An 11,510-nucleotide genomic window follows, 5' to 3' on the forward strand; every position below is an offset into this window, starting at 1 on the left:
TTATTTAGACATAAAAAACCTGGTGCAGCACGCACTAAATAAGCATTAGGCCTACACAGGGGATATACAGTATCAGTATTGATCATTATATTTGCAATTGTCAGGCTTTGTAGGCTGTTCATTTAATCATTAGCAGCAAAATGATCATAGCACATAATTAGCATCCAGGTTGCAGTCCATAGGAGCTAATTTACAGAATCAATTTATAAAATAGAATGTGGATGTTTATTGTTTTTTTAATGGAAACATGGTAGGTTTTATCAAATTACTGTTTACAAACGGTGTGTGAAAGAAAGCCATACGGAATGTGCATTTTCTGAAGCATTTGTTTTACAGGTATTTTTGATATGGGGCAAAAGACACGTGTTATATTTGGCAAAAAAAAGTTGAGCAAATATTACACTGTACTACTGACCATGCTTACATGTGATGGCCAGTGGTGGTGCCCTGCTGTCGAAGCATGATCGGTTGCCGTGACTGCATGTCAGAGTGGGTGATCAATTCACATGATTGTCAAAGAGAGGCATTTTAATTTGAATTGGAATAGAGGACAAAGATATCCTACATTGTGTCATTAATTCTTTTACTGTTAACTTAATGGTAAGGTTTAGCGACTTGCCTCATTTTATCAGCTTTTCATATTACCAGAAGTCAACAATACTACTTTAACTTATTTGGGTTTCATATGTTCAGTGTTTCCTCTTAATAATATGTATTTGTTATTACTGGTTGTGGTCTCCCTTTTATGTTTTGGTGGACACATTTTTCAGATCCTTTACTTATGTCAGAATATCCATATTATATAAAGATACATTAAGCCCTGTGTGATTAATCCTACTTGAGTATAGGATTATACATTTTAGCAGAAAAACTGTTTTATGGAGTATTAAAGTAGAATTACTGACTCAGTCCCTCTGACTGATTAACAGGAAAAATAGGTGTGCGTACTGGAGATTTGTTGCATGGAATGACTACTCCTGCTTTCCGTAATGATTCAAAAACTGGAGTAATAACTTTAATAGCTTTAGGTTATTGCTGTTGACAGGGTCTGTAGTTAGATTGAGGGGTTATAACTACAGGTTCGCATTTTTTATTAAGCCAACGTCATGTTTCTCTTGAGCCCACAGTGTCTTAGGGATTTCCTGTAGGGCGGAGATGTTTGCAACATCTGCTTGAGACAAGAAATGGTGAGATGGCGACATTAAAGGTACCAGATGAACGGTTGGCTGCGCGTGCCCTGTAACTATAAAAACTTTTTATATGCATGCAATTGTGGAAAATAGAGTACGTATGCATCCTCAGTACATTTCCATCAATGACTCTCTTACAATTCTTTGCAAAGAGACCTAAATCTATTTTTATTTTTCCTTATGTGAGTGAGATGTGTGGGCTGGAGTCTGAGACTTGAAACATTTCAGACAGTTTTCCTGATAAGCGAACTAAACCAACACATTGGCATGTATCCTGCAAACATAAATGTGTGATCAAATGTTTCTCATTTTTGCATTCATCATTATACCATTGTTTTTCATATGTAATGTCAGGACCCATGTAAACATGTGATGTACAATGCAGAGTCCTCTTGCATTGTGTGTGTGTGCGAAGGGGAGGTGCATTTCTCACTCACTCCTCCAGCTGGCAATTTCCACTAATAAGCGTACAGTAGGATATCAGCATCATATTTAACAAAGGCTGATTGTTGATCAGAATTTGTCACAACCTGCAGGGCGTCAGGATTGGAAATGAATCCTATCCCTAGACGACACATGAGGTCTCGTTCTAATAAATTAATAGACAATACCCTGATATGAGAAAAGTGTGTTTGAAATTTTTATGAGTATTCTCATCAGAACATGTTAAAGAAACAGAATATATTTCTTTCACAATTTTGCCAGAAGCGGCAATATAATGTGTGAATCTACAACTTTCTTTGGGTGGAACAGGAAAATTTCCTGGCCTTATCACTGAGTGTATTGCACCAAAATCAACCCAAAACATAATTTGTATACCATGGATTGTTAAAGCATATTGTGGTAGTTTCTCAAAAACTGCTGTGTCCCATTTAGCATATGTGCTAGTAAAGTCATTTTCCTTTCTAAGCATGTGATTGCTTCTAATATCAATGCGCGTGTGTCAGTGACAGTCTGTGTGACACTATCTTGTTTGTGTGGTGTGGGTGTGATACCGTGTATCTCAGGCGTCGAGTGAATCAGAGTTTCCACCGCTCTCTCCCGGCCCCTCTCCTCCAATCAATCAGCTTGGGCAGTTGTAGCCTGGTTCTACGGACACCCCCCCTCCCAATGTCCCTTCTTTCCACACCTCTAGCATGTGTCTGCATCTCTGCATGATTGTTCATGGTGTAGGCAGATGGAGATGATTTGTGTACGTCTTGAAGTGTCTGATACATGGTAATTGCAGCCATGTGGTGTTATTTTTCTGTTTCATCTTTTGTGTCTTGTGTCTTTGTTGGACCTTGTAGTTTTCTTTAGCATGCAGGGCATGTCGTCGAACTTCATTCAGTTTTGCTTCAGACCAGGCAATGCAGCTGTGTCTGACAGCCTGTGCTATTTCAGGACGGAGGCCATTGATGAAGTTGTTTCGCAGGTGGGCCTCCCAGGTGGAGATTTACTCGGGCACGAAACAGCTGAATCTCCTGGCGATGGCAGGTTAATCATGACTTATTTGATGTCAGCTTGTCTGGCTCTGGTGCGGGGCATACGAGGTCCACTACTGGTTGATTCTGGTGGGGGGCATACGAGGTCCACTACCTCGTATGTTGATGGGCGGTTGTCGTTGGTGGGACACAGGTTGGTGGTGGTGCTGAAGCCACTTCAGGTCCTTGCAGAGGGGCGAAGTCAAGATCTTAGTCCACTCTGACACACTGAGGCACTGTAGGATACAATGCAGACTTTTTCTGAGAAGATTTATATGTTCGTCCACATTCATTTGTCATTTTATCATCTTTTTGTGAACCGTACGTCATTTGTTTTGAATTTTTTCTTCTCTCCCTACATTCTGATTCATTTTCCACATACTCAGTGCTTTCAGATGTTTTTTTTCCTTTTTTGACACTTTTTTCTTTCTTCTTAATCTCCAGTTCTATTTTATTGAAAGAAAAAAAATCATAAAACACTGAAAAAACAGGTATAGTGTTGACAGCACATGTAAGGCGTAGTTGTTAGGACCAGGTTTTCCACCTTCTGTGCTCAGTGTTTTCCCTTCCCCCACTGTTTCTCCCCTGTGTGGCTTCTACCTGGAGCTGGGAGGAGCCTCCTGTGGCATACCTGTGCAGCTGACATTCATCTCCTCATCAACTCCACCTCACTCTTTAAGACCTCAGCTGTCGTCGCCAGATCGTCCGTTCACCCGTGTGGTAACTAATCTCGGCTTCTTGTGACTACATGTCTCTTGTTTTGTTATACTTATTCACCCGTGCTCCCTTTGCCACAGAATCAGCTGCGCACCTTCCGTTTGTTCAACTCTATCTGCTCCGGCCTCACCCTGTCTGGACTTTTGGATCCCCACTGCCTGCCACCACCACCCCAGCTCCAGCTTTGAACAATAAACCTTTTTTACTACCATCCACCAGCTGTGTTCGTGTTCTGCATTTTGGGTCCGCTAAGAAAACAGATCATAACAGTAGTAAGAGTATATCTACACAGAGATGCATTAAAGGACAAATTGAAACAGTAGTAATAATAATAGTAAAATATAATAAGATATACCGAAGAGATATAAAGACGCATTGATATGTAAGAATAATCAGAAAATGTCTGTATATGAATAAAGAACTTTGCAAATAGAATGAAAAACTTCTTCCCAGTTCTATCTTTTCTCCAACCTTGTTAATTGTCTCAGACTAAATGTTCCCCCTCTGGGCAAACCAAACTCCTTTATCCATATTGGTAAAGGTCCTGTTATTTTCACATTTAAAGCCTCAAAATCTGGCAAATTATCAAGATTCATTTTACTCCCATTGTTTCCCCTCTTGTAGTCTCTGATCCCGTAACCAAAGGTCCCTGACCTTAGTCTCTGATCCCTTGGAAAAGGTCCCTGACATTTTTCCTGTGTACGCTATTTTTTTCCAAACATATAATATCACTCTGCCCTGTTATGACAATATCGGCAATCAGCAGAATGCAACCAGATGGAAACTAAAGGAACAATTACTTTCAATAATTTGTTGACTAAATCGGGTTTATAAATTATTTTCAGACTTATTTCAGAGTCTCACCGTAAGGACGACGAAGGTGTGGAGATCCCAGTGGGGAATGTTCGGGGCCCCGACGGTCAACCCTCTCGCCTCTGTGTTTAACTGAGGTAGAGTCTGATGTACTCAGGATGATTTGTCACCATCCGTTCGTGGCTCCAGACGAGTCACACAAGGGATCCCTCTTCTGACACCAAGTTTGTGATGGAAATTTGACCTGGTGAGACTGAGGTCTGAGAATAATAGTCTTTTGTGTGTACTTTATTCCTTGCAAGGAAGGTCAGACAATTATACAGCATGCAAAGAGCATTCTGTAGAGGGAATGACAAAGAAACATTCGCAAGCGTGCTCTTTTATGCAGATTTAGTGAAGAGGTGAAATGTGTGTGTGTGTGAAGAGGTGAAATGTGTGTATAGAGGTAAAATCCCAGGAAATAAGACACTAAGAGACAGGCTAAGGGCCTTTTCAAGGTCTTTGTGGGGGAGACGAGCACAGTGAGTTCCAGATTTGTGGCTCTGACGTTTCGACCTTTCGGAAACTGATACCTAGCGGATCTGCTGTGAGGCAGGTTGTCAAAGGTGTTGGGACCTGGTATTTGTGAACTATAGTTGGGCCTATATGTGTAGCCCAGGGGTCGGCAACCTGTGGCTCTGGAGCCGCATGCAGCTCTTCATCCCCTCTGCAGTGGCTCCCTGTACAGTGTTGTGCATGTCGCGCATATTTTCCGCGAACGGTGGACTTAACGAATCAGTTTTCATATGATGAACGTGAACGTGAGTGAACGTCACGATGAATGTGAGTGACGTTTTTAAATCATCATTGTATCAGGCCATCATGAAATACTAGGAGCGGGCGAATGTGTGTGTGTGAGTGTGTGTGTGTGTGTGTGTGTGTGTGTGTGTGTGTGTGCTCCCAGACAGCGCACACACACAGGCCCACCCCGCGTTCACTCGCTCAGAGAGACACACACAGTGAGATCAGAGCTCTTTCACGTGAAGCAGCCGGTCAGTGACTTACCGGCTGCTTCTTAACGGTGGAAACAGTGAAAACACAGAGTTTCTCTGGTCACAGCTGCTCAGAGATCAGCGCCGCAGCTTCCTGATCTGAGCAGAAGCTGCAGTTGGTTTGTACCGAGCTTCAGTTTCTGTGTCCGTCTCCAGTCTGACCTGCTCTCACTTTTTATTTTAATATTTCGTCAACTAAAACATGCGTCACATCCTGTTACGTCTACGGCCCGGCCGTATTCCCTGCAGGTGGCTAATCTAGAGTTTCTGACCCCCGGCCTTGGTAAGCTAACCATGGATAAATCCAAAAAAAGAAAAGTCTCGGAGGAAAATAGAGAATTTAATTCAGCGGGGAAAGATTAATTTGCTTTCACTGCCAACGATGCTGGCTTACCTGTATGCTTGATATGTGGCGAGAAATTTGCAAACAACAAAAAATGTAATGTTGAAAGACATTTCCATAACAAGCACACAGCATTTGCTGACAAGTACAAAGCTGGAGATGAGCAAAAAAGAGTGATTTCGGAACTTCTGCGGAAAGCTGAGGAGAGCAAATCTACTTTCAAGTGGACCAAGTCTGTAAACTCAACTACTGCTGCTAGTTTTGTGGCCGCTCAGGAGATAGTAAGGCGTGGAAAGCCGTTCACAGATGGAGAATACATGAAAGAATCGTTTCATGTATTCAGAGCATCTATTTTTGGACTTCAAAAACAAACGTGAAATTGTTCAGAAAATTTTAGATATGTCTCTCTCTTCAAAGACCGTCAAGGACAGGGCCATTCAAATGGCAACAAACATCACCAGACAGCAAATTGAGGACATCAATTCAGCTCAATTATACTCAATAGCCTGTGATGAGTCAAGTGATGTAAACGATATTGAACAGACAGCGCTGTTATGCAGATATGTGAACTCTGATGGGCTGCAGGAAGAAATCATTGAGTTGATACCGCTAAAAGGCCAAACACGGGGGGAGGACATTTGTGAGGCTGTTGTGAATTGCTTAAAAGCCAAAGAAATAAAAACCACTCTACTGGCTACTGATGGGGCACCTAGTATGAGAGGAGCACATAAGGGGTTTGTGACTTTACTTCAGAAGTCGCTAGATCGAAAGCTGCTGACGTTTCACTGCATCTTGCACCAAGAAGCACTGTGCGCTCAAACATTTCCCCCCGAATGTATGGAGGTGATGAACCTTGCTATTCAGATAGTGAACAAATTAATGGCAAAAGGGTTAAACCACCGACAATTCTGTTCATTGTTAGATGAAGTCGACAGCGCATATTCGGATCTACTGCTGCATAACAAAGTCCGGTGGCTGTCCAGGGAAGACGTGCTGAAACGGTTTGCTGCTTGTCTGGAACATGTGAAAACCTTCCTGGAAAGCAAAGGCCTCACCTATCCCAAACTGGAAGATCTAGATTGGCTGGAAAAGTTGCACTTCATGGTGGATAAGTCACTTAAACACGCTGAACAAAAGCCTCCACGGAAAGGGAAGAACGGCCCTGCAGATGCTGGAGGATGTTTTGGCGTTTGAGCCCAAGATGACAGTGTTTGTACAGAGAGGTAAGCTCTCTCACTTCCCCTCCCTGAGAGAGTTCAAAGAAGAACGTAATCACATAAATTGTGAGTATTTACAGCGTGCGATCATCGTAATGCAAACTGCATTTGGGGAAAGATTCAGCGAGTTCAGAAAGGAAAAAAACACATTACCCTCCCTGTCACACCCCTGGACATCGACCCATACGTGCTGAACATGTCCGCATTCACAGGAGTAAGTCAACCCGATCTTGAAATTGAACTGGCCGACATAGCTGATAAAGACTTATGGGTGTCCAAGTTGAAAACCTCCCCAAGCCCGACAAACTTGTGTTTGAAACATGGAATGCCATTCCCGAAACTTATATGAACATGAAGAAGTATGCATTTGGATTCCTGTCCATCTTTGGATCAACATACTTATGCAAGCAGGTTTTCTCAAGCATGAACTACATCAAATCCAAGTATCGCTCCCGCCTAACAGATGACAGCCTGCAGTCCTGTGTAAAGATCAAAGTCACATCTTACAGCCCTGATATAGAGAAGATCTGCAGTGATGTTCAGAAACAGAAATCACATTAAACAGGTGAGAACACTATCATTTAATAGGCTATTATTTAGCAAAAAATATTTATTTTAGACACTGAGCTGATGTAGTTGTGTTTTATGTTCAGGTGCGACGGTTGATTGCTGTACATGGTTGAGGGAAAAAACAGAAGAGGATGACAGCACACTGAAACGGACTTTAATCATAATTAAATACAAACTGGCCTATTTTTTACTTTTACTCTTTTTAAGCTATTAGGCTGCAGCTATATGTTTTATTTATTTCAAAGTGGGCTACTTCTTATTTTATACATTTCCCACAAATATGGGGAGGACTCAAATAGGCCTGCATAGTTCTGTGTTTAATATATTTCAAAGTAGGCCTACACATACCAATGTATTTTGTTCTCCTCTTAATAAGAGTTTGGTTTTTTCCTTTGTTGTAACAGGTAAAAATAGCAATAAAATTTACAGTTTTCTTTATTGTCATTCTATAATTTCATAAATGCAACAAACTATAGTTTTTATATATATAGTTATACTATATATAAAACTTTATAAGCTGTGTTATCAAATATGTTTTGCGGCTCCAGACAAATTTTATTTGGGGGAAGAGGGGGCAAAATGACTCTTTTGATAGTAAAGGTTGCCTACCCCTGGTGTAGCCAAAGCCTGAAACCACATGTTTTCTTTGTTCTGGAGACAAAGGAGAGCTTCCAGAACTCAGTCTCCCAGTGTGCTTCAACTTCATGTAGTGTCTTTACTTCTGCGTTGTGAATGCTTTTTAAAACACACTTCAAATACAATGTCTTTACAATTGTTTTTATTGTCCGTCCAGCAACAGCTACACAGATGACTGGGATTTTCAGACCTTGTACTCCACACTGACCGCCAGCATATATCTGCAGTTTTGGAAACAAAACAGTGTCTGCATGAAGTTGCTGCGTGCTCATCGCCTTCCCAAGGGAATCCAAGGCAAAGAGGAAGCCCCACCCATGGAAGCGCGGGTAATGTCATTGTCAAAGTAAAACTCCCACTCCACTTCCGCCAGTACTTCCCGACTCCCCCCCAAGGAGTCTCGCACACTTAACATGGTGTTCAACATACTTATATAGAACTATGACAAAACATAATGCTGAAAACTCAACAAGAAAGAAACAAAAATAACCTTAACACAAAAGTGACGATCCCCCCTTCAAAATAAAAGTGTCTACTTTAGTAGCTGTGGGAATTTCCTGTCATTCAATACATATAGCGCAACAACAAAATACTACTACTACATTCACCTCCACTGTTTTGCGCTATATGACTACATGACCCCTCTCACCCACAAGATATAATTTATAACTTTGTTTTCCTATATACAGCGTCTACAGGTACAACTGTGCATTTCCCTTACTAACCATATAAACCAGCCAAACCAGTTAAGAAACTATCCAGCTAAGGATCAGGACAAACGCAAGGTGATCAGTCACACGCTCAACCATGGGAAAACGTGCCATATACACATTTTAAGGCTATGGAATAAACACAGTATCAGTAATGTGTACCTAAGATAACAGACAACTGCAACCCACCCACAAAGTTATGCTCCCCCAAAATCCCCATGTTCCTTTTTTGAAACATTGTTCACCCTAATAAAAAAAATCCCTTAGTTGACAATTCCCACCTGTTGTGTCGACATTGACTGGATAAATCTGTTTACTGGTCTAACCAGTCTACCTAACCTGGTCCGAAATCCCCCTCTTAGGGAATTCGCCGTCTCCTGCTCCCTTAACCTAGACACAGTTGTAGATTCACTTTCCACTGCCGACTCCCCACATGAAGTCCCAACTGCACGCATGGAATCACTGACAGCAGACACAATACTCTGAACACTGAATGACCTGTCCGATGGCGAATGTTATATGTGTGAAGACCCCCATTTTTACCCACAACCACATACACCACCCCCTCCCAATGGTCAGCCAGCTTCTTTTTACCTCTCTCCCCTTTGTTTGATAGCAGGACCCTGTCTCCTACTTCGACAGAAAACCCCTTCACCGTCTTGTTATACCCCTCTGCCTGTTTCGCCTGCTGCTTACTGATGTTCCTCTGAGCCAGTAAGGTTGCCTCCCTCAGGTCCCTTCCTAAAGACTGAACATATGCATCAACATTCACAGTCTCTCCATCCAAAAGAACACTCTCAAACATCACATCAACAGGTAAGCGAGGAGTACGACCAAACATCAGAAAAAATGGTGGAAACCCGGTAGTCTCATGGACCGTACAGTTATAGGCCAATGTCAGCGCTTTCAGTGACGATGCACATCCAAAACAGCAGACACTTCATCTACCGATATCCTACCCGCAGCAACCATCTCACCCCCACAGACTCCAGACGAGTTTGGGGCAGCCGAAGCCTGTCTCCCCGTTCCTGGTTGCTCACAAGAATATCGAAACATATCCTGTACTTGAGGCAAGGAAATTCCATCTGCCTCTCTCATCAACACATCATAAGGAGTTCTTATCAACCTATGCATCACCCCACGTCTCACAAAAGGCTCCCTGCTCAGAGCATCCGCCACTGTGTTCTTTGGACCAGGAATGTACTGAATGTCAAAATCAAACGGAGCCAGTTTAGCCACCCACCTATGTTCACAGGCATCCAGTTTCGGTTTAGTCAAAATGTACTTCAAAGGGTTGTTGTCCGTCCACACAGTAAATTTATGCCCCTGCAACCAATGACTGAACTTATCGTGAATGGCCCATTTCATGGCAAGGAACTCGAGTCTGTGAGCTGGGTACTTAGACTGAGCATGAGTCAACGACTTACTAGCGAATGCAATAGGCCTAGCCGTATCACAACCGTCCTGAACCTGCGAAAGCACAGCCCCCAATCCGCTGGTGGAAGCATCGACAGACAGAATGAAGGGTTTAGCAAAGTCAGGGTGTGCCAACAAAGCCTGATCAACTAAAGCACGCTTCAAAGCCTCAAAAGCCATCTTACACTCTGAGGTCCAATCGTCAGGAGTGAGCCTTCGCACCACATTTCGGCGCTTTTTACCACGTGCCTTTCTCGGCTGCTTTGTCCCCGAAAAGAGCTGGAAAAGCGGCTTAGCAGTCACAGAACAGTTCTCAATGAAATGTTGGTAGTACACGACCATGCCAAGGAATGAACGAATCTTTTCAACAGAAGGTGTGGCACCATCGCTCTCTAGAATATCAGACTCGCTCAAATTAACAATAGCCTTCATCTTGTCAGAATCTGTGCCAATCCCTTCCCGGGAAACCATGTGTCCCAAAAACTTCACAGATCTCTGCAGAAACTTGCACTTTGCTGGAGAAAGTTTCAGATTATGCTCCCGCAACCGCTTGAAAACTAATTCAAGTCTCTCAAGGCTCTCTTGCTCCGTCCTGCCAAATACTAACACATCATCGAGGTAACAGAGCAAGGAGAGGAAGTTTTGATCACCGAAAATAGTTAGCATCATTCTCATAAAAGTAGCTGGACTGTTACACAGTCCCTGTGGCATACGATTGTACTCATGCAACCCAAGAGGTGATGAGAAAGCAGTGTACTTCCTGTCGTCTTCATGTAGTGGCACATTGTAGTAGCCAGATGTCAGGTCCATTGTACTGAAAAATGCATTTACCCCCCAGAGCCACCAAAACGTCTGCCTGATGAGGCAATGGATGTGCATCTTTGACTGTGCGAGCGTTCAGCCAGCGAAAATCTGTGCATAACCTCAGCTGACCATTTTTCTTCCAACAGAGTACCAAAGGAGAAGCGTACTCACTATTGGATTTCTTGATTATATCTCGCTCTTCCATGTCATCCAGTGTCTCTCTCAACTTCTGGTAATGAGCCGGGGAGAGTCTCCGATACGGCAACCGGAAAGGTCTGTCATCTGTCAACCGGATGCGGTGACAAAAACCAGTAGCCTTTCCACAATCCAAATTATGCCTTGAAAACACACCTTCATATTTCACAATCAAATCAATCAGTTTCTCCTTCCAAACCGGGGACACATCACAGTCTTCAACAGACAACGCCTGAAGTCCCATGCCCCCAAGCTTAGAGCTCCCACTTGCCACACTGCCATTAACAGAACTACGCGCTGTTAAACTGCCATTACAGCTCCCATCATCGACCTTCCCGACATTCTGATGAACTCTCTGTTCTGAGCCATCCTCAAAGTCCTCCAATGCAATACATGGAAACACATCGG

The sequence above is a fragment of the Hippoglossus stenolepis genome, chromosome 6 (genome assembly GCF_022539355.2).
Source record: "Hippoglossus stenolepis isolate QCI-W04-F060 chromosome 6, HSTE1.2, whole genome shotgun sequence".
Lineage (NCBI taxonomy): Eukaryota > Metazoa > Chordata > Actinopteri > Pleuronectiformes > Pleuronectidae > Hippoglossus > Hippoglossus stenolepis.